Below are 23,320 nucleotides of genomic sequence, written 5' to 3'. Positions count from 1 at the left end.
TTCCTTCTAAGTCTTTCCGCAATATCACAGACGGTACATCCAGTTTCTCGCAGCTATGTTACACGATCTCGTTCAAACTCGGTAAGGTTTTTATAATGGCGTCTTTGTCATCTTCAAGGCATTCTTGACTAACATCAAGTCAACACGTCCAATCTCAGAGGTTACTAACGCTCATGACTGTTAGTTTGTACATTTAAAGCAAACATGATTTGCATACTCATATTGGCGCCATTAATTACTTATGTACTGAAGCCAATCACAATTTTTAGCATTATTAATTTTATGAATTTGCCAGCGACCCGTTTTGAGCCCTAGTGTCCGTCATTAGGCATATGTTCTGCACCTAATGAAGACCCTGGCCAGGTAAGAAACCTGATAACCGATGATGAGCGGTATTGGTTCGAAATGCGGCGCTAATAAATTAATGTCATATGATCAATAATCTTAAAAACTGTTACTGGTTGCGGTACATACATATGTTTTTTAAAATAACACAATCACGGAATACTAATTTGCCAGTATGGTTAGTGATTGTTGTGTACTGCGGCTTAATGCGTGGAGCTGGCCAAACACAGGAGAAACAGAACAGCAGGGCTAACAAAGCCTGAATACTCGAACCAAGTGTATTGAAAATTATAAGTATGTAGAATATAACAAACTCCAGTTTAACTGGAGACATAAAACGGTTAGTGGCATGATATCATATGGATTGAGAATGGAAAAAAGTCCATCTTTCAGTGTTAACATCTACGATCGCTTAAAATGACCATTACAAAGTGCTGTCAGACATCTCCAGCTACCTGCTTTGCAAGCACAGATGGAATGAACTTCAGCTGCCTACGTCTACCTACATGGACAGGACCTTTCAAAGTCTTTGCATTAAACGTCTAGGGGTGACAGATCACGTCAAGGGGAACACTTGTTATTAGAGAGAAAAAGTTCACTGACACTTTCTGGCGACGGTAGACGTCCTTTAGCATTCGCCGGTCCTGGGACGGCGAGGTTTCACCGGAGTAGCAATGTCTACGAACCGTGTCTGCACCCTACTACCTACGTCAGTAAATTGTTAATGATTTTAACAAAAAAATGGTAAGAATTTTAGAAGCGAACCAGGAACTTTAATTTTTTGGGCCTACCCCCTTTCAAACGGAACAGATGACTGGATTATAGACAACACACAAGGCATATGCACGCAGCAGAGTGTCTACACCTTGCCGCCTCTCAGGGGCGTAACCAATATTAAAGGGTGCCTAGTGTCTTCAGAAAGCATTAGCGAACATTTCAATTACATCACAGGTCACAGTACGGTACATGGTCGTCTATACATCGTAACAGTTGGTCCGCCATGTGCGAAATCTGCAAGTACGGATTACCATCTAGGAAATTGTTCTGTGACCTCGTAGTGTAGCATATCTGAACCGTCATCGGCAGAAAATAACATGGTCATTTGAATCGATATGCGACTGCTTACACCCGTTCAACAATCCCGTCAAATCGAGAGAACAGCGGAAATATTACAGCTATGTCACGTCTTTGCGTGTCCAGTCTCTATGGGCGAGTGTTGGATGCAGTATTTTGGCCCTGGGACAAAGGAGCAAAGCTGACAAAACAGGCGAAAACCCACCCATCGCCGAGCAAGTTGATCTTGAGTATTTCTTGAGACTGCCACAGTGTGCTCTTAAGGGGCAAACTTTCAAAGAATTATACTGACCGAAATATCGTGACTTGGTTGCTGGGGCTGTCAACACGAAGCGAGACCGGAACCTATCCAATGGCGCCTTTTTGATCAACGATAATATGGCAGCTCTAGGAGACAGCCACAAAAGCTGCGTTGGTGGGCTGCCGAATTTTGCGTCGCCTCGATATTCTGCTGACACGGCACACAGTGATTTCTTCCTCTTTCCGCGGATAAAGAAACCATTCCGTGGGAGGCATTTCCAGATTGACAGCGAGGCGATTTTCGAGGTAGAACGTTACCCGAACAAACCAAATGTAGACTTCACCTAGCAAGATCTTCGCCAAGTCAACCATCGTTGGGGAAACTGTGCCTCATTGCAGCATGATTACGTAGAGGGCAACACTATGACCAAGTTTGATGGTCATATCCTGATTTTTTTTTCATGTAATAAAATTTTCCCCTGGTACTCTTCGCGTAGCGAGTGTAGCATTATAAAGCCTTTCAAGGCCAGGTACCAGCGTAAGTGCCCAGCTGTTCAAGAGCCTCTGACTGCATGAATCTCGGCACCGCTCTGCAGATAGAGTGCGTGGTCACGGTGTCTGGTTGGCGAGACTGGCTGGCCCTTCCCGCGGCTGCGCTTGGGCGGCGACCTGGAAAATACACTTGTCGCGGGGTCTGCTGTGCTCTCCACAGTCCAGTCCCCGCTGCAGGAAGACGCCAATTACCCCTGCCAGCTCAGCGCACAGCCGGGGTACCGCGTCTTTCTAAGATTCCACTCTTGCAGCAACCCAGCGTTCTGTAGATCTACACGTAAGCGCCAAAAACACTCTTACAGGCATGCGTATTCAAACACAGAGATATGTAAACAGGCAGAATACGCCGCTTCGGTCGGCGACACCTATATAAGAAAACAAGTGTCTGGCGCAGTTGATAGACCAGCTAATGCTGCTAAAAGATTTAAGTGAGTTCGACGTGATGTTACAGTCGGCCCACGAGCGATGGGACACAGCACCTTCGAGGTAGCGATGTAGTGGGGATTTTCCCGTACGACCATTTCACAAGTGTACCATGAATATCAAGTATCCGGTAAAACATCAAACCTCCGTCGTTGCTGCGGCCGGAAAAAGATCCTTCATGAACGGTACCAACGACGACTGAAGAGAATCGTTCAACGTGATGGAAGTGCAACCCTTCCGCAAATTGCTGCATGTTTCAACGCTGGGCTATCAACGAGTGTCAGCGTGCGAACCATTCAGCGAAACAGCATCGAAATGGGCTTCCGGAGCCGAAAGCCCACTCATGTACCCCTGATAACTGCACGACACAAAGCTTTACGCCTCCCTTGGGTCCGTCAGCACCGACATTGGAGTGTTGATGACTGGAAACATGTTGCCTGGTCGAACGAGTCTTGTTTCAAACTGTCTCGAACTGGTGGACGTGTATGGGTATGGAGTGAACCTCGTGAATCCATGGGCCCTGGATGTCAGCAGGGGACTGTTCAAGCAGGTGGATGCTTTGTAATTGTGTGGGGCGTGTGCAGTTGGAGCGATATGGGACCCTTGATATGTCTAGATACGACTCTGACGGGTGACACGTTCCTAAGCATCCTGCCTGATCACCTGCATCCATTAAAATACTTATATGGATGACCTGCAGCCGTCTAGAACGAAATTAGAATTATATGTTAATACCTTCAGGTGCTGACGGGCGTTGATATGTATCAACGGGGACAGGTGCAAATGTGTGCCCGACCGGGACTCGAACCCTGGATCTCCTGCTTACATGGCAGACGCTCTATCCATCTGAGCCACAGAGGACATAGAGGACAGTGCGACTCCCTTGAGGCCAACATTCCCAACTTATTGTCCTGCACTATATTCATAGTGTCCCTGCTCGTTATACTCATTACTCGCGGCTTTTTGCCGATTCCCGTAAGTGTTCGTGCACTGTTTGTGCATCCGCACAGAAGAAGAAGATGGTCATGTCCGAAAGAACAGAATGGTTCAAATGGCTCTGAGCACTATGCGACTCAACTGCTGAGGTCATCAGTCGCCTAGAACTTAGAACTAATTAAACCTAACTAACCTAAGGACAGCACACAACACCCAGCCATCACGAGGCAGAGAAAATCCCTGACCCCGCCGGGAATCGAACCCGGGAACCCGGGCGTGGGAAGCGAGAACGCTACCGCACGACCACGAGATGCGGGCGAAAGAACAGAAGCCATCTTCATATATTTATATAGTTAAGGCTCACCGGCCATTTGACCATATTCTTCTTCAGTGCGGATGCACAAACAGTGCCCGAACTCTTACGGGAATCGGCAAAAAGCCGCGAGTAATGAGTATAATGGGCAGGGGCATTATGAATATAGCGCAGGACAATAAGTTGGGAATGTGGCTCTCACGGGAATCGCACTATCCTCTGTGTCCTCAGTGGCTCAGATCGATAGAGCGTCTGCCATGTAAGCAGGAGATCAAGGGTTAAAGTCTCGGTCGGGGCACACATTTTCACCTTTCCCCGTTGACTTACATCAACGCCTGTATGCAGCTAGGGATACTCATTTCATTGTAATTTCATTCTAACGAGCTGCGTGGTCACCGATGGTATCTGTTTTTTCGAACAGAAGAAGAAGATGGACATGTCCGAAAGAACAGATACCATCTTCATATATAAATACTTTCCTTTATCGATGTAGTTCAGTTCCAGTTCCTTTCTACTTGTTTCAAAGTCGTATAGTAGAACTGAGAAGGTGCAACCTCGCAATATTTGCGCTTTAGTTTGATTGACGAGACCGCAGTGAAGAAGATTATTTGCTTCTGTTGAAAGCTGGCCAGGCACACACTGTTCTGCTGCGAACCATCGAAGAGCAACCAAATGATAACCGACAAGTTGAATAATTATATCTCTGTGTTCTCTAGACAACGATATTTGATACAACTTAGTGTGTTGTAGCCCTGGGTTACAAAAGTGGCTCTGAGCACTATGGGGCTTAACATCTGAGGTCATCAGTCCCCTAGAACTTAGAATTACTTAAACCTAACTGATCTAAGGACATCACACACATCCATGCCCGAGGCAGGATTCGAACCTGCGACCGTAGCGATCGCGCGGTTCCAGACTGAAGCGCCTGGGTTACAACTTAGTATTTTTGTTATTAACTTTTTTCTCTATAAATTCGTCTTCTGTTGTCTGTACTTGACATTACTAAGTTTTTCTTTATTACTTTGCAATTTACTTACATCTCTCTCCCGAAAACCTGATTTGTTACTGTATTTGCGAATTATTGCTTTTCCAGCGTATTAGTTCTCTAGAGCTTTTTTATGGTTAAGCGATTTCAAAGATGACTACAAACAGACGTCTTTCCTGACGGTAGAATTTATATTCTCCTCCTACCGGTTTCAGGTTGCAGAACTTAATGATTGTAACGTTGTCGGCAGAGACTATATCTGACGTAGTTTCTCATCATTTTACGGAGAAGTTCTACATGTATATATTTGGAAAACAGTTCCGCAGTCCAAAACGTCTTTTTGCAGCGCTAAGTTTTTAACGATCACTAAAAGATAGTCGATTTTAGCTCTCCCAGTGAAGTCAGTTTTGTAAATGCCGAAGACTTAGTCCTCCTTTTCGATATTATTACCTTGAACTAACTCTAGCTAAGTGAATTAGTACACGTCACGGACACTACGATAATTTTAGTTCTTATCTCTGTGCATGTGTAATATGTATTTAGAGGCTACACGTACAGTAACGTAGACAGGAGGGGGGGGGGGATAGGGGTGGTATATGTCTGCGTATGTTACTGTAAGCGTTCTAAGCTGGCATCATGTTGGGTACTTGCGAGTTAGCTTGCAAGCAAATTTCTGCAGCACTGACCAAATTTTGCCTTAAAGGCTCTATTTAGCCGACACAGAAAAATGAAGGCGATAAGTTCCCACACCTGCGCTGTTCTCAGGCTGTCTCAGACAGAAGTGACGAAATCAGTGTCAGGTGAGGTTTTTTTCGTGAGTCAGCTGGTAACGTGTGCGCCAGCGACTCGTAAGCCCTCGAGCAGAACAGTATACGACAGCGGAGGCCAGCGTTCCCACGCTAAACATAGTGCAGTTCGTCTCCAGTGACTCACCCACCGCCAGGTAAAACTCCTTTGCTTCCATCTGTATCTACTTGTTTGAAGACCTCTGCCCGGCTACCAGTTCTACGTTGTACTGATCTACCTGATCTGTACCTAGCTCAGCTGGACTCTTATGGGAATATCACCATATGGAGTATAGTCGTGTTACGTATCAGCTCCGTTGGTCCTATATTGAATATCGTCGTTTTAAATCTTAAAGACCATTTATCTTCACAGTAGAAACACAACAATGAGGTCATTTCAGTATGGATATTGGTCTAGTACCTATCTCGAACGACACCACCTGGAAAGAATTTTATTAGGAAGGAAGAATACACTATTTGTGGACATTAATACGGGATGTGACCATCCTTCGCCTATGTGACGGCCTGAACTATGATGGGGACACTTTCGTTGAGGTGAAATTCCACTCCCTCTGAAGAGTCGAAACAAGAGAAGGCTGTGATGTTGGACTCTGAGGTCTGGAGTCAGGTCGACGTTCCAATTCGTCCCGAAGGTGTTCCACTGGGTTCTGGTCGAGACTGTGGGCAGGCCATTACATTCTAGGAATATCAAGTCCACAAATCGTTGCGCCACAGATGCTGCTTTATCACTTTACTGACAACACAATACTCCCTGTTTTCTTTTATATTGACGGGTCTGCCCCTAGTGACAGCTAGTGTTAAATTCCTCATTAACAGGGTGTCCGGATGTTTTTGATAAGATAGTGCAGGTTTCGGCGTCCTGCTGAGGACGTTGTCATCAGAGACAAAGCACAAGCTCGGACAGGACGAGAGTGGGCGAGGAACATGACTGCGTCCTTTTCAGAGGAAATGTCCCAACGTCTACTTTAAGCGATTAAGGAAAACCAGGGAAAATCTACTTTCGAGCGGTCGCACGGGGAGTTGAATCTCGAATGCGAATATAGGCCGTAATCACTGCACCACCTCGCTCAGTTTAATTTTACAGACCCGAAGACCATGAAGGGGAAAACTCTTGCAGCGTCTACTACTTCCGACAAACGCACTCAGCTGGAAGTCCCAATACTTACTTTAAGAGCTAGATTTGTCAAGAAACAAGTGTACATCAAACTGTCATTTGCCGCGCGAAATTTACATCCAACAGCTTTACATCTATGTCTGGCAACATAAAGAAACGGGCTCTTTCTAAGAGCGGATGTTAACATGTAAAGCAGCCTATAAACGATATGATTCAATATTATAGACTTATTTTGTGAATTTTGGGGCTTCCATGAAAGGAATGTTGTACCTTCGGATACGCTATCTAATGCTCCGGGTGTCCCTCGTAGCATGGGCGCCTCTAATATTTCAGCAATGATTCAAGATATCCCAACCAGTTATCTGGCACATTATGTTACGAGACAGGGTAGATATCTTGCTACGTGGTTAACATTTTTAACTTTCTCAGCTACCAAAACGCTGAATCAGCTGTGGCTTATTGAAGAGAACGATTGACTACTGTAACGGGATTGATTAGTTCCTGATCTAACGTTTCCTGGTAGAGTGAAAAAGCTTTTGCAGTAAACAACCGTTGAAGTGCTAAAGGTAAAGGTGCATCGCCTAGCTACTTTTACGAACAGTTGCACCGCACACATTGACAGTCACTATATCGGAGTACTCCTCTCTCAAAAACTATATACTAAAAAGACTGGCAGGTGCACCTACCTCATTCGAATCACATTTGTTCTAATATTCCATACTACGAAATGTGAGAGACATTCCCGTTACGTGTACACTGACCTTTGAGTTTTTGAGAACCTCGTCAGTCTGTAAATTCAGTCATATGACCATGTTAAGTTCGTGACGATCTGTCACGGCGCCCTGCGGCGCTTAGCGACGGGGTACATCAATACGGAATCAGTATTACACTATAGCTATGAAAGAAGTTTATCGATGTTGGTGAAAAAATAGATTACTAGGTCCGAGAATACTAGTGTTCCGATCTTGCAAACGGGTGCTCTGGTGTCTCACCGCACATCTGAACTTGTCGTTATTAATGAGAAACTGTGGCAGACTGAGACTGATTTTCGTGTGTAATCGCCTTAACCATCACGATATTTGCCGCCCGGGGTGGCCGAGCGGTTCTAGGCGCTACAGTCTGGAACCGCGCGACCGCTACGGTCGCAGGTTTGAATCCTGCTTCGGGCATGGGTGTGTGTGATGTCCTTAGGTTAGTTAGGTTTAAGTAGTTCTAAGTTCTAGGGGACTGATGACCTCAGTAGTTAAGTCCCATAATGCTCAGAGCCATTTGAACCATCACGATATTTGAACACGTCTACAAGACAAGATCTAAGTTTCGTTGTCTATGGTATTCCCTCCGAACATAGATTCTCCATTCCGAAAGAGAAACTTCAAAGGAACGGATCTAACGGAGGACCATGACTTAACATGCCAAAAAGAATTCTACGTCTACATCTATATATACATACTTACATATTCCGCAAGCCGCCTTACGGTGCGTGATGGAGGGTACCTTGTACCACCGCTGTTCATCCCTTTCTTGTGCCAGACGCAAATGGGGCGAGCGGTAAATGACTCTGCACATGCCTCTGTACGAGCCGTGATTCCTGTTATCTTGTGTTCACGGTCCTCATATGAGATGTATGTTAGTGACAATAGGTTCGTCCTACAGTCAATCGCAAATGCTAGTGCCCTAAAATTTCTCAACAGTGTTACGTGAAAAGAACGTCGTCTTCTCTCCAGGGATTCCCATTCGAGTTCACGCAGCTTCACTGTAATACTCGCGCGGTGATCGAACCTACTGATGACGAATCTAGCAGCTCACTTCTGAATTACTTTCTTCCCCCACTGTATTCGGATGTGGTGGAGATCCCAAAAACTCGAGCAGTACTCAAGAATAGCGCCCACAAGTGTCCCCTGCAAGGTTCACTTCATAGATGAGCTACAGTTCCCCATAATTCTCCCGTAAACCGAGTCAATCACTCGCCATCCCTACGACCGACTTTACATGCTTCCAGTATTTCATGTTGTATTTATAAAGTTTCTCCCAGATGTGAATCGATGTGACGGTGTCAAGCGGCACATCACTGATACTGTATTCGAATGTTACAGGATGCTTTAATTAAAATTTTTCCACATTAATAGCAAGCTGCCATCCATCATATCAAATAGAAATTAAGTCCAAGTCATCCTGTATCCTCCTATAGTCATTGAACACCGATATTTTCCCCTACACTGCAGCATCAGCAGACAGCTGCAGTTTCCTGCTCACACTCTCCCTTAGATCGTTTATGAATACAGGGAACAAGAGCAGTCCAGCATACTTCCCTGGTGCTTTCCTGACCACATCTTTGTTTCCGATGAACACTCGCTGTCACGACATACACAATACCGTTCAGAATTTATGAGCGTTACTTCACTAATGTCGTTTAATGTCACCATATATTCATTAAATTTTATCCTTATTACCTCCATTTATTTAATGTCAGTGCAAATTAATTCATTTGGCGCTGCAGATCTTCCTGTTAAAGCGTATCGGTAGCGGGTCCATTACGGAACATGACGACTGTCAGCAAGAGCACAGGAGAGAGTGAACTTGATAGTCGAGGCACGTACTGAGTATGGCCGCGGTTACGTGCCACTCAACGCATATGACCACCCATTGCTATACTGGTCAGACCGACAACATACGTGTGTCCCTGATGACTATGCCATGCACATCCGAGCCAACGTAGTATTCAAGCAGCTGTCAACTGGCGTCGTTTGGGACTCAGGCAACTTCATCCGCCCTGATTTTATAAGGGAATCACTCTTTCTATTACAAGTCACTGACTCTTTTAATGACTACAGTTTCTCACTGTGGCTTTTCACTTAATCGATCCCCACACCCGAAATGCAATGGAGCAAATGCCGGCGAGGTTGGAGGCCAATGATTGTGTTTACAGAATTATCGATTCCTCGGTCATTAAAAGTTGTTTAAAGGTTTTTCTTTAGGAAGGCTCACTATTTGCGTCGGTATTTATTTGAACAAAATATATTACTAGGATTCTGCCTTGAGTTTCATGTTTTTATTAAGCGTAGATGTTTCTATAACTTAACGTTTTGATTAGTGAGTTCCCATTTATTTCATTTTCCACTACATTTTGTTGTTCATGTTGCTCTCTGCATTCTGCTGTACGGTTGATATTTTAACAGAGTTTGCCGTTTACAAGTTTGATGTCCGTGGAACTGGTTTTCACGTTGTTAAAAGTCTGTGAATCACATTCGCAAGAACCATTGTTTCACTATTTACGATAGATCGGCAACTCAGCGTAACAGTTGACATTTGTCTGAGATGCATTTTATTAACTCACTCCCCTTTATGAAAAATCACATTATTTATTTGGAAGGATCTTATTCGCACGGTACTGTTGCAGAAATGGTTCAAATGGCTCTAAATGGGACTTAACATCTGAGGTCATCAGTCCCCTAGACTTAGAACTACTTAAACCTAACTAACCTAAGGACATCACATACATCCATGCCCGAGGCAGGATTCGAACCTGCGACCGTGTTGCAGAAATAACTTATCTAGCGCTATGTAATCTGCTTGTTATTTTGCATAACTACAGGTACCCAAGCGCTTGCTTCACTGACTTGGTTTAATATGTTATTTGACATAAGAACGTAGTTTCAAGGCTAATCACTTGAAAATTTGATCCACTCGTAAACATTTCGCTCCCCTGTATCAGTAACGAATGAATCGAAGAAGAGTCAATTTCACAACTAGTTCAGCTGCACGTTTTTGGCGCCTACGAAATTATTCATTTTTTTTAGCACGCAATGCTTCAATTTTCGTAATTAATTAAACAGACTATTGGGGATATTTAATTTCCTTTAAGTTTTCTTCAAAGAAGTCTTACATTCTTCTACATAAACTAAAGAATTAGACCACTTTAATACCACATATAAAAAATGAGAATGAGGCTTTTGAGTTGTGGATTTGGAGAAGAACGGAAAGTGTGACATGGACACACAAAATAAGAAATGAGGTTGTGTTACGCAGTGTAAATGAGAAAAGATAAATACTGAAAACAGTCTAGAAAAAGAAAAGAAATTAGTTAGGATACTTAGTTAGGATACTGGACGAGAAGAGACTATAAATGACATGAAATCCGCGATCATTGTTAGTAGTTAGTAAAATAATTATCGTCCGGCTTCATCGATAATTTTTAAATTATTCATTCCAACGCGTTTCGGACACAGCCGTCATCAGAATTTGTCAGATTAGAAATGGAACAAATGAGAAGAAGTATTTCTACAATTACTACAATAATACATACATGGGACAAAATGAAAACAAACTGCTTTTAAAATCTTGTCAGTTCTCATGTACGCTTGTACCGTAGACTAGCGCTGTTTAGTAAGGTAACCCACCTTTAACAACAATCTCTGGTCACTGGGTGACGTCAAATGCAAAAACATCTGTGAAATTCAAATTAACGTCTACGTTCCTTTTATAGTATTAAGCCTAAACTCATTTTTTAATAATAACAAAATGGACAAATGTCATGATGAAAAGGATTTAACATATAGTTGTTACTTATAAATCGGAATCTTTTCGTGCAATGAGAATTCCGAAGCGATGCTGTGTCTACCACACAGATCTGCACTCGTATTACCGTAATATTGTACTTATTCGACTTCAAAATACATCTGATTCCAGCAGTCAGCATTTGTGTAAATGTTTTCGATGCAAACAGTAACGTAAACACAAAATCAAATATAATAAACTAAATAAACGAGAAAGAACTTCACCGTTTGTTTATAGAAATGTAATTTTTAGCCGGCCGCGGTGGTCTCGCGGTTCTAGGTGCGCAGTCCGGAACTGTGCGACTGCTACGGTCGCAGGTTCGAATCCTGCCTCGGGCATGGATGTGTGTGATGTCCTTAGGTTAGTTAGGTTTAAGTAGTTCTAAGTTCTAGGGGACTGATGACCACAGCAGTTGAGCCCCATAGTGCTCAGAGCCATTTGAACCATTTTTGTAATTTTTAGTTGCTCTGCCTGTAAATACTGTCATATTTACCCTCGGTATGTTTAGTAGAAGTTGAGCGATGTACTCAAAATGTCCTAACGTTCGGAAAACTGAGAAAATCTCAACTTGTAACAAATTATATACCCCATGACAGCATTCGCAATGTAGAGAAAAAGAATCTACCTCATTTCCGCAAGGAATTGTCTCATCTGAACTTCGACTTAATTACTTCTTACAGCTTTTTACTAATTGGGAATAATTAAAATTGCTAAACTATAAAAATGGCGGCTATTTGTGCAAACAGATATCCAACGACAAAATCGCCATGAAATAGCAGAATGACTTATAAATGAGATAATTATGAGTGCGTATTAAATAAAGATTCCACACGATATATAATTAAAATACTGAGCATTTGTTAACTCTTTTTCACCACAGACATGAGATGTCTCTTTGTTTGTCTGTCTAAAATCATTTAAATGAAAGATTGGTTCATCGACCACATTTGGGCTCCAAGATAATTACAACAGATCGCACATATTCCTAGTCAAAGTATTTCTTCCCCGAATACAGAAACGAGAGTTTAGTAGTTAATGCTTGTGTCTGAATAATTCTGTCTAATCGCTCACACCAGTATCTCACAAACCGGCTATGAGAATAATATATTGCCTTTTCAGAACTAGCCCAAGGAAGAAAAAGAAATCAAGAAGTCAAATTAAGCTTGTTATTGGTAGACACACACACACACACACACACACACACACACATTTGAAATGTGCATTTAGTATATAGTAATTCCTTTGGTGGCAAGTCTGAAGAAAGTGATTCAACCTTGTGGCCGCTAGGTGTCTCTTATATCGCACACAAAGTTAGCAGCACAGAAAGGCGTTTTTCTCATAATGGATGGGAATCATAGTACCAATGAAAGAGAAAATAAAGTGTTAGCATTTTTTACCTTATCAGCTATTGTGCATGTTGCAAGATGTTATGATATCGCCAAACTGAGGATTCAAATCCATTCGCCAACATTCGAAACACGCTAAAAATCTTCCCAAACTACATACATTAATAGCTACTTCCTCTCCTTATACCAGGGCGGTTCATTACAATATTTCATAATTGAAGCTATGGAACAGGAACGTCTTTTTTTAAATTAACAACTATCGGTGTCAGTCTGTACTGCAGATCATCTTCAGCTCTGCATTTGAACAGGGAAATAAGCTACGGAAGTATGATACTACAAATACAACGTTCACAGGTTGTACAAATAATAACTGACAAACGCGCTCGTCAGAACCATGTAGAGTACTTTGCATTGGCTTAAAATCATGAAATTTGGCAAGAAACAAGATGTCACTTCACAACTAAAGGAAAAAAACCGGAAATTGTAGATTTGCAATTATATCACGTGAAAAAAAGTTTGACATTATTTTGTTATCCAACTGAAGGTCTGTGCGTCCATCTGTTAAGACACCTTTTCCTCAGGAACGGTTAGACGTATCAAGTAAAAATTTATGTCGCATACTAAGGTCTACGTTCCCTTGGCGCTGTAAGAAACAGAATGTTCAAAGTCAGTGCAATCAAAAGACTCGGCCATTTATGACACATATTTTGATACCCGAAAACTGACTAATCACAACCTATAGTGTACTTCCCGTCGACCTAGAATCACGAAATTTGGTAAGGAGTAAGGTTTCACAGTACAAGTAAAGGAAAACAAAAATCAGAAAATTGTTATCAGGAACTCAACTGATTTCTTACGTCATTTGGAGGGAATGTGGTTGAATGACTGATATTTTAGTAAGTGGTCTCTCTCTTCACTCGAGTTCCTCTTTCTGATTCTTTGCGATTAATTGAGGTTAGGTTTGGTGTTTAATTAACTAATCTCTTTCGATATGTGCTGACATCCATTTACTTTTTATTCAATGACCAGTACTACGAGCAGACTGATGGAGTTGCGATGGATAGTCCTTTGTCTCCTGTAATTGCAAATTTGTTTATGGAAGACTTCGAGGAAAGTACATTGTAGTTGGCGCCTTTGAAACCCGCCTGTTTTTTCAGATATGTTGATGATGCTTTTGTTGTTTGGCTTCATGGTAGGGAGAATTTGAATGCTTTATTATACCATCTGAACTTGGTCCACCCGAACATTCGTCTTTCGATAAACGTGGAAGAGGATGGTTGCCTTCCCATTCTTGACGTTTTGGTTAGGAGGAAGGTTGATGGATCATTGGAACATGCAGTTTACAGGAAACGTACTCACACTGACTTGTATTTACAGGCTGATAGTTGTCACCATCCGGCTCAGCGTGAAGGGGACTTCGTACCTTGACACACACGGGGCACATGTAACTTCCGACACTGAGAATTTGCCAGCTGAGCTGACCCATCTTGAAGCTACATTTCGTCAGAATGGTTATAGTGAAAGACAGATTGAACTTGAGTTGCGCTGTCGACGAACTGTGCGTCGGGTGACTGATGATAATACTGAGTCGATACCTAAGTCGACAGCCTTTTTGCCTCAAGCAGGAAGCACTTCCAACAAGATCGGTTGTATTTTACGGAAATACGATATGAAATGTGCTTCCCGACCTACATGTAAAATTAGAGTGCTTTTGGGTTCTATTAAGGATGATATTGGTTTGCGTAAGGCGGGTGTATATCGCATTCCTTGTAGCTGTGGCATGGCATACATTGATCGACTTTCAGGACCGTGGAGGACCGATGTACTGAACGTAAACGGCGCATTCGATTACAGCAGCCAAATAGATCTGCTATTGCCGAACATTGTTTGGGTACTGGTCACCTTATGTTATATAACAATAGCCGGCCGGTGTGGCCGTGCAGTTCTAGGCGCTTCAGTCTGGAACCTCGTGACCGCTACGGTCGCAGGTTCGAATCCTGCCTCGTGCATGGATGTGTGTGGTGTACTTAGGTTAGTTAGGTTTAAGTAGTTCTAAGTGTTGTGTTGGCAGACGAGCCACACCGTGTTGCTAGAGGAGGCCGAAATGCACGCATTTACGCTCACGCAGACTGGCGTGAGGTCTGGAACAATTAAAGGAGTTGAGTCTAATAAATAAAGAACGTAGTTCTTGGAATACTTAACTTTAATCCATAATTGGAGTACATCGCTCTTGTTGATACATTAATAACAATCTCAATATAAACTGGTAATGGCGACTTGCTAGGTCGTAGCAAATGACGTAGCTGAAGGCTATGCTAACTATCGTCTCGGCAAATGAGAGCGTATTTGTCAGTGTAGCATTGCTAGCAAAGTCGTCTGTACAACTGGGGCGAGTGCTAGGACGTCTCTCTAGACCTGCCGTGTGGCGGCGCTCGGTCTGCAATCACTGACAGTGTCGACACGCGGGTTCGACGTATACTACCGGACCGCGGCCGATTTAAAGGCTACCACCTAGCAAGTGTGGTGTCTGGCGGTGACACCACACTAAGTTCTAGGGGACTGATGACCTCAGATGTTAAGTCCCATAGTACTCAGAGCCATTTTATATAACAATACCGAGTTATTGGCATGCACGTCTAGCTATTGGGACAGTGTTATTAAGGAAGCCGTTGAGATTAAATTAGCGAGCAACCTTGTAAACAGGGATGGAGATTTTTGTTTAAACTCTGCTTAGAATCCTGCTTTCTCCCTTTTCAAAAAACAGAGGGATAGAGTCAATGTTACCTCAACTATTAGTTCATAGTCTTTCGCTATCGATGCCTCCGCCTTTGGTCATCTTTGGTGGCATTAAGGTCTAGTGGGTGCGTGTGTTATCTTTCCTGAATTACTCCAAGAACCGAGGTTTTAAATTTGCTTGTGCATCGCCTGTCCGTTGCAGTTTGTGCCTTGAAAATGGCGGGGTGTACTCCCGCTGAAATATCAGCGGACGCAGTAAATGTTACCTGGCTGAATTCCCGTAAGTTGTTTGAAAATTGTATACGCCAGGAGAAACTCAGAAAATTGTTAATTTGAAATTAAATCAAACGAAACAAGCATTTCTTTTGTCATTTGTTACCCGACATCAAAATTAAAACATTCTCTAAAGTATGAGAATTCCGGGGTCGGATATCTTGCCAGTATCAAGATCGATAACAATAAAAAGTAGTAGAGATTTTTGATTTCTGGGATGGATGAACTATCTATAAACATAAGTAAGTTTGTACGGAACCCTCAGTGGTCGTGTCCTACTCGCACCTGGCCAGTTCTTTGACTTGAAAGTACTTTGATGAGAAACGAGACATCCTGCTGCTAATGAAGTGGTGCATACCAGAGAGCTCTTCCAACAACAGGCCGTGTTTGTGCGGGGAGCGAAGACCGCGTCACAGCAGCGTGAGCTGTGCTACGTGCGCCGACTGGGCCATGCGACGGTCCTCTGCTGCCTCCGGGCGTTGAGGTTAACGAACTCTTACCTAGTGGTACTCGGGGCGTCCGGCCGTCGGTAAGTCAGAGCGGCAGAGGCACGCTGACAGGCGACCACGTGTAACGGAGGAGCAGTGTCGCTAGAGCCTGGCTTTGGAATTTTGGAAGATTAGTGCCGTTATTGTGCTTTTCGTTCTCAGTCAGAAGAGGGATTTCACGTCGCTGTCCACACTAACCTGTCTCGTAAAATCTCGTCGTCTCCACATAACTACTGTAACCTGCATCCATTTGAACCTGCCATCTGTATTCAACCCTTGGTCTCCCTCACACTTCCCGTCATTGCCTAATTAACTACTCTTCGTTACTCACGACGCACGCCACACCTTCCTCTAGCCTCGATTGAGAACTTCTTCAATCGTTATCCTATCTACCCACCTAATTTTCGGCATTCTTCTAGAGCACCACAATTCAAAGCCTCTATTGTCTCCTTGTCTGGTCTGTTCACTGTGCTGTGGATTGGCAGGAGCCAACCCACGGGGTTTGGAGGAAGCCGAAAGGCACGCGTTTAAGGTCACGCAGGCTGGCGTGAGGTCTGGAACAGGACAAGGTAGTTAGACTAGAAAAAAAGGATGTAACTGGTGGAATACTTAGCTTTAATCCATTCATGTTGAACGTAGCTCTTGTCTGTACATTCTTTACAATATCAATAGCAACTGATAATGGCGCCTTGCTAGGTCGTAGCAAATGACGTAGCTGAAGGCTATGCTAACTATCGTCTCGGCAAATGAGAGCGTAATTTGTCAGTGAACCATCGCTAGCAAAGTCGGCTGTACAACGGGGGCGAGTGCTAGGAAGTCTCTCTAGACCTGCCGTGTGGCGGCGCTCGGTCTGCAATCACTGATAGTGGCGACACGCGGGTCCGACGTATACTAACGGACCGCGGCCGATTTAAAGGCTACCTACCACCTAGCATGTGTGGTGTCTGGCGGTGACACCACACACTGTCCCTATTTCACGCCCATACAAGGCTACACTCCAAATACTTTCGTAAATGACCTACTAACATTTAAATTTATACCCAGTGTTAACAAATTCTCCACTCAAGTTTGACACTGCCAATCAGGAGAACTGATATATAGGGTGTTCAGTTTAACTGAAAACACTGAAATATCTTGAAAATTACACACCGGGTCAAAAACAGTTATAATCTAATTTGTTTGTCCCGGAGGGGGACATCCAATGATACCACACTCGACCTCCCACCCCATCCTGTGCGTGGAGCATTGAAATCTTCAATAAGAACCCCCATTTTTATTGCAGATTAGGAGTCTACTGCAAAATCTACATACGTTTTGTCTGAAGTCTGAAGCATTTTCTTTATTTCGCCACAGATGGCGCTGCAATCACAGGAATAAAAATGGGTGTGAAATTGCGAAATGTGTGTGTGAGTTCCTAAGGGACCAAACTGCTGTGGTCGTCGGTCCCTAGACTTACACACTACTTTAACTTAAACTAACTTATGCTAAGAACAACACACACACACACACACACACACACACACACACACACACACACACACACACACACACACACACACACCCGTGCACTGGAACCTGCGGCGGGAGGGCCCGCGCAGTCCGTGACATGGTGCCTCAAACCGCACGGCCACTCCGCGCGGCTAAAATGGGTACACAATCGTAATTTACGACGTTACTCAATGGCCCTTAATTATCCAATGGCACGTGGAACCTCACCTCCACGCTGCGAGGGGAGGACAGACCAGTGTCTCGTAACTTGTAGTTGAAAACCCCACTCACAACATTGTGTTCCTCCGACATATTAAACAGGGTACTACTGTACGCGCCACCGTCGCCATGTAGCGAACTACGACGTGTCGTAACAGGCAATACACTGCGACCGGAACTCACCTATCGTGCACGCGTAGCACAGATAGCGCCTCTAATTATTACGATATCTGCGCAGTGGTTATTGCCTGCACCCCTGCCCATCATTTGTAGAACAAAGTGCAAGTGAACCATGAATGTTACAACCACAGAAGAAAAATGGAAATGATCCTGATTCACGGAGAATCTAGAAGAAATGTTGAGACCGCTGTGGGCTTGTATACTGAGCGTTTTCCTGAGAAAGCCCGCTCTCGTTCGTTCTTTTACAAGGCTGTGAATTGTCTAATGGGAGCGCACTGACTGGAAAAACGAAACAAAGCAAACGTGTTACACAAGAAGCTAATGAAACAGCTGTACTAGAGACAGTCACTTGCACCATAACCACGGATAAGCGCCCGGCAATTACACCGCGATTCCGTCAAGTCCGTAGGTAGTATTGTGACAATACTGCATCATCGTAAATATCATCCGAACCATGTGTCACTGCACCAAGAACTTCAAGGCGCCGATTTCCATAACCGGGTAGTGTTTTGTGAATGGGCACGTCAACAAATTCAAACGACCCCACGTTCTTTGCCGAGGTTCTACTTTCCGACGAGTCTACATTCACAAACCATCGAAGCATTAACCGGCATAGCATGCATTACTGGAGTGTAGACAACCCGCAGTGGATACTGCAAGCTGACCATCAGCGTCCTTGGTCGGTTAACGTATGGTGTGGTATCATGTGGAATAAACTCATTGGTCCATATTTTATCGACGCAACTTGATTGGTCGCAAATATCGAACATTTTTGGAACAAGAACTACCGCAGGATGTTGCCCTGGACGTTCTACAGCGTATGTGGTTTCAGCATGACGGTTGCCCAGCGCATTAGGCAATTGAAGCACGGGAGATATTGGACCAGTAGATCTGCAGAGGTGGCCCTATTGATTGGTCCGCTAGGTGCCGGATTTGGCGTAGTCGGATTTCTTTCTGTGGGGATATTTAAAAGATAACGTGTACCAGCAAGTGCTAACAGGCCGTGAAGATAAGGTCTACCGCATGAGAAACGCCTGTACTGACCTTCCCGCAGATATGCTTCTTTCCGGTGTACGGTCATTTGAAAAGCAGTGTACTGAAGTTGGAAATACTAAATTTGAGCACTTACTTTCATTGGAAAAGTAAAGTAGCGTTCGCCTCGAGCCACGTCCATAGTGCCGCGTCGAAATGTCGGAGGAATACAGCGTTGCGAATGGAGTTTCCAATTAGAATTTCATACTGGCCTACCCTACCCTCGCAGCATGGGGCTGGAGTCACACGTGCAATTGGATAGTCAAGACCCATTGAGTAGCATATGGCCACTGAGTAACATGTCGTAAATTACGATTGTGTACCCATTTCTATTTCTGTAATTACAGCGCCATCTGTGGCGAAATAAAGAAATGGTTTAGACAAAACTTACGTAGATTTTGTCATAGAATCGAAATCTGCAATAAAAAAGCGGGAGTTCCCATTGAAGATTTCAAAACTGCCATCCCTCCCCCTCCCCGCCCTCCACGCACAGAGTGAGGTGTGTGGGTCGAGTGTGGTATCATTGGAAGTCCCTCTCCGAGCCAAACAAATTGGAATTAAAACTTTTTTGATCCGATGTGTAGTTTTTGAGATTTTCAATGTTTTCATTTAATATATATATATATATATATATATATATATATATATATATATATATATGTGTGTGTGTGTGTGTGTGTGTGTGTGTGTGTGTGTGTGTGTGTGCATACAAACAGGGTTGGGCAAATAAAAGTGGCCCGCACGAGGGGATACAACTGGACGTGAATGTATGCACGTAGCCATAGTCCGTGACGCGCACACCACATGTACATCTGCCACGTGATTCCCACCGGTTCAGAACGTAATGCGGGTTGTTAGTGGTTCAAGTGGTTCAAATGGCTCTGAGCACTATGGGACTTAACATCTGTGGTCATCAGTCCCCTAGAACTTAGAACTACTTAAACCTAACTAACCTAAGGACATCACACACATCCGTGCCCGAGGCAGGATTCGAACCTGCAACCGTAGCAGTCGCGCGGTTCCCGACTGCGCGCCTAGAACCGCTAGACCACCGCGGCCGGCCGGTTGTTAGTGGGACTGGAGCGTTGCGAAGGTGACGATAGTACTCACAGTCGAGCAGCTCGTTGTGGAAAGTTACGTGACAATGCAGTTATAGAAACGGTGTTGTCAGTTGTTTGCTGAGAAGCTTAATGGTGTCAAAGTGCTGCAAAGTATGCCATGCAAAGCTTAGTGCGAAAATGGCGACAGACAAAATCTGTTTTGAACAAGTCAAAAAACATTCCGAAACGTATCCGCACATCAGAAAATGTGGCTGCAGTTCACTAGAAAATGTTTCATAGTTCTCCCAAATCGACTCATATCGCCATAGACCGGCGTATCACGTCGATCATGCGGACGAATACTCTACTTGCACCTGCACATGCGTCCCTATCGAGTGTCCGTTGTTGCTGCATTAAAACCAGCCGATGCTCCTCAGCACCTCCAGTTTTGTGAACGGCTGTTCATTAACAATGAATGGATTGGACATGGCTCTGTTCTTTATGTCTGATAGAGCCTGGTTTCACTTGAGTGATTATGTCAACTCACAGAATCATAGGCTCTGGGCAGCAGAGAATCAGTATACCTTCCGTGAAACACCATTGCATTATCAGAAGGTTGGGCTTTGGTGTGCAGTGTCTGCACATCACATTATTGGGCCCGTCTTCTTTCATGAGACGCTGACTTCGGGCTGTTATATTGCTAACATTTGTGTCAGCATTAACGGAGGAGGAAATGATCTACAGCTACTTGCATCAGGATGGAGCAACCGTCCATACAGCCGTTCGAAACTTGGAGCACATTTACACAATCTTCATGTCTGACATAGTCTCCACATCTGACACAGATTAGTGTGATCGCGTCCTTAGGTGGCCACACAGGTCACTTGATCCGTCAGTGTGCGATTACTTTATGGAGGGAACACTCAAGTCTAAGTTGTATCGCAATAACCCTCATAGTCTTCAAGAACTGCAGCAGAACATTTCGGATGAGACTGCAACAATTACAGCAGTCCAGCGTCGATCCGCCTTCAGCAACGTGGTAGCCAGGGTGCAAAAGTGCTAAGAGACGAATGGTGGTCACTTTCAACATCTGCTATAGTCAGGCTAGTTGGTTTGTGGGGGTTGAAGGGACCAGACTACAAAGGCCATCGGTCCACTTAGGCTAGTACTGTATTTCCTTTTCTCTGCTATGTTTCTTTGTACCTTGGAGCTTTGTTCTCCGGGCCTCTTTTATTTACCACACCCTTCATATACTGAGGAAATAGAACTCATGGGTACCACCTAATACCTAGTCGGACCTCCTTTCGCCCGGCGTAGTGCAGCAAATCGATGTGGCATGGACACAAAACTTGTTGAATTCCCCTGCAAAAATATTGAGCCATATTGCCTTCATAGTAGTCCATAATTGCGAAAGTGTTGCCGGCGCAGGATTTTGTGCGCGGGCTGACCTCTCGATTGTGGCCCATAACTGTTCGATGGGTTTCATGTCGGGAGACCTGAGTGTCCAAATAAAACGCTCGAACGGTTCAGAATGTTCTTCAAACCAATGGTGAACAATTGTGGCTCGATGACATGGAATATTGTCATTCATAAAAATTCCATCGTTGTTTGGGAACGTAAGTCCATGAATTGCTGCTAATGGTCTCCGAGTAGCCGAACATAACCATATCCAGTCAAAGATCGGTTCAGTTGGACCAGAGGACCCAGTCCGTTCCATGTAAACACAGCCCACACCGTTACGAAGCCACTACCAGCTTGCACAGGGTCTCTTTGACAACTTGGGTCCATGTCTTTGTGGGGTCTGAGAAACACTAGATCGTGCCCTCAGCTCTTACCAATTGAAATCGGGACTCATCTGATCAGGCCACGGTTTTCCAGCCTTCTAGGGTCCAACCGTTACGGTCACGAGCCCAGGAGAGGCGCCGCAGGTCATGTCATGCTTTTAGAAAAGGTTCTCGCGTCGGTCGTCTGATGCCACAGCCCATTAACGCCAAATTTCGATTTCTGCGATTATTTCACGCGGTGTTGCTTGTCTTGTAGCACTGAAATCTTCACGCAAACGCCGCTGCTCTCGGTCGTTAAGAGAAGGCAGTCGGTCATTGCGTTGTTCGTTGTGTGAGATAATGCCTGAAATATGGTATACACGGCACACTCTTACGGTCGTTTCCGCATGAATCATTTGAGTACAAGTGACAGCTCCCCGAATGCCCTGTGCACGCGATGCTAGCACCATCCGTTTAGGCTACGTGCATATGGCTATCCCATGCGTTTTGTCACCTCAGTGTATGTATGACAGGGATTGGAAACCCCTGAAGTCAAGTCCGCTACTTGCAGCGTCTCATTCTCTAACCTAATACCGTCGGCCTCACCTCATTTAATTCGAATACATTCAGTTACGCTTGTTTTATGTTTGTTGATGTTAATTTTATAATCTCTTTTCAATATACAGTACTATCCTATCGGCTCAACTGATCTTCCAAACTCTTTGCCGATTCTGACGGGATTACAACGTAATTGGCAAACATTAAACATTTTATTTCGTCTTGTACTTTTCAAATTTCTCCTTAGTTTTCTTTGCTGCTTGCTCAGCGTACCGCTTGGATATCGCAGGAGATAGGCTAAAATCCAGTCTCGTCCCCTTCTGAATTATTGCTGTTATCTCATACCTTTCGATGTTTAGAAGTGTCCCAGTTTACTGCGGCAAAATTTCGACTTTTATTGCTACACAGACCTACTTCGTTACGATGCCTGCATCTCTGCCGAAGCGCTGAATTTCATCAAAGTAATTATTATCTTTACCCCACAAAAGCAAATGTGCATCTAAATTATCTCCTCGTCAACACCAACACTGTCCGCACTTTTCTGATTGAGCTAAAAGATCTATGTTTAACAGCTCACATATGACACATCCAATATGGAGTATTCTTCTTGAATGAAGCTGAAAAACGCTGTTGAAACTTAGTCTTCATCGTAAAGTTCTGTTTACAACATTTCACAAAATAATTCAAAATAGTCCACTAAAGCAGTAAATCAACAGAACTGTGCGTGGTTGCCTTAAGAACTATTACTTATCACTAACAATGCTTCTCGCAAGTTATTACACTGCAATAATCATCAACACTTAAAATTAAGGAAAACTTATATTTCGACGGCATACTCGTATTTGCGAGTACACT

At 43.9% G+C, this 23,320-nt stretch overlaps 1 protein-coding gene across 1 annotated transcript in view; it reads left to right on the top strand.

Annotated features, from left to right (window-relative positions):
• Nucleotides 1–23,320, top strand: part of LOC126484299 (E3 ubiquitin-protein ligase LNX-like) — a 668,372-nt gene that overhangs the window by 592,612 nt on the left and 52,440 nt on the right. The gene's annotated exons all lie outside the window — the stretch shown is intronic.

Source organism: Schistocerca serialis, chromosome 6 (genome assembly GCF_023864345.2).
Source record: "Schistocerca serialis cubense isolate TAMUIC-IGC-003099 chromosome 6, iqSchSeri2.2, whole genome shotgun sequence".
NCBI lineage: Eukaryota > Metazoa > Arthropoda > Insecta > Orthoptera > Acrididae > Schistocerca > Schistocerca serialis.
This window is presented reverse-complemented; position numbering and strand designations above follow the sequence as displayed.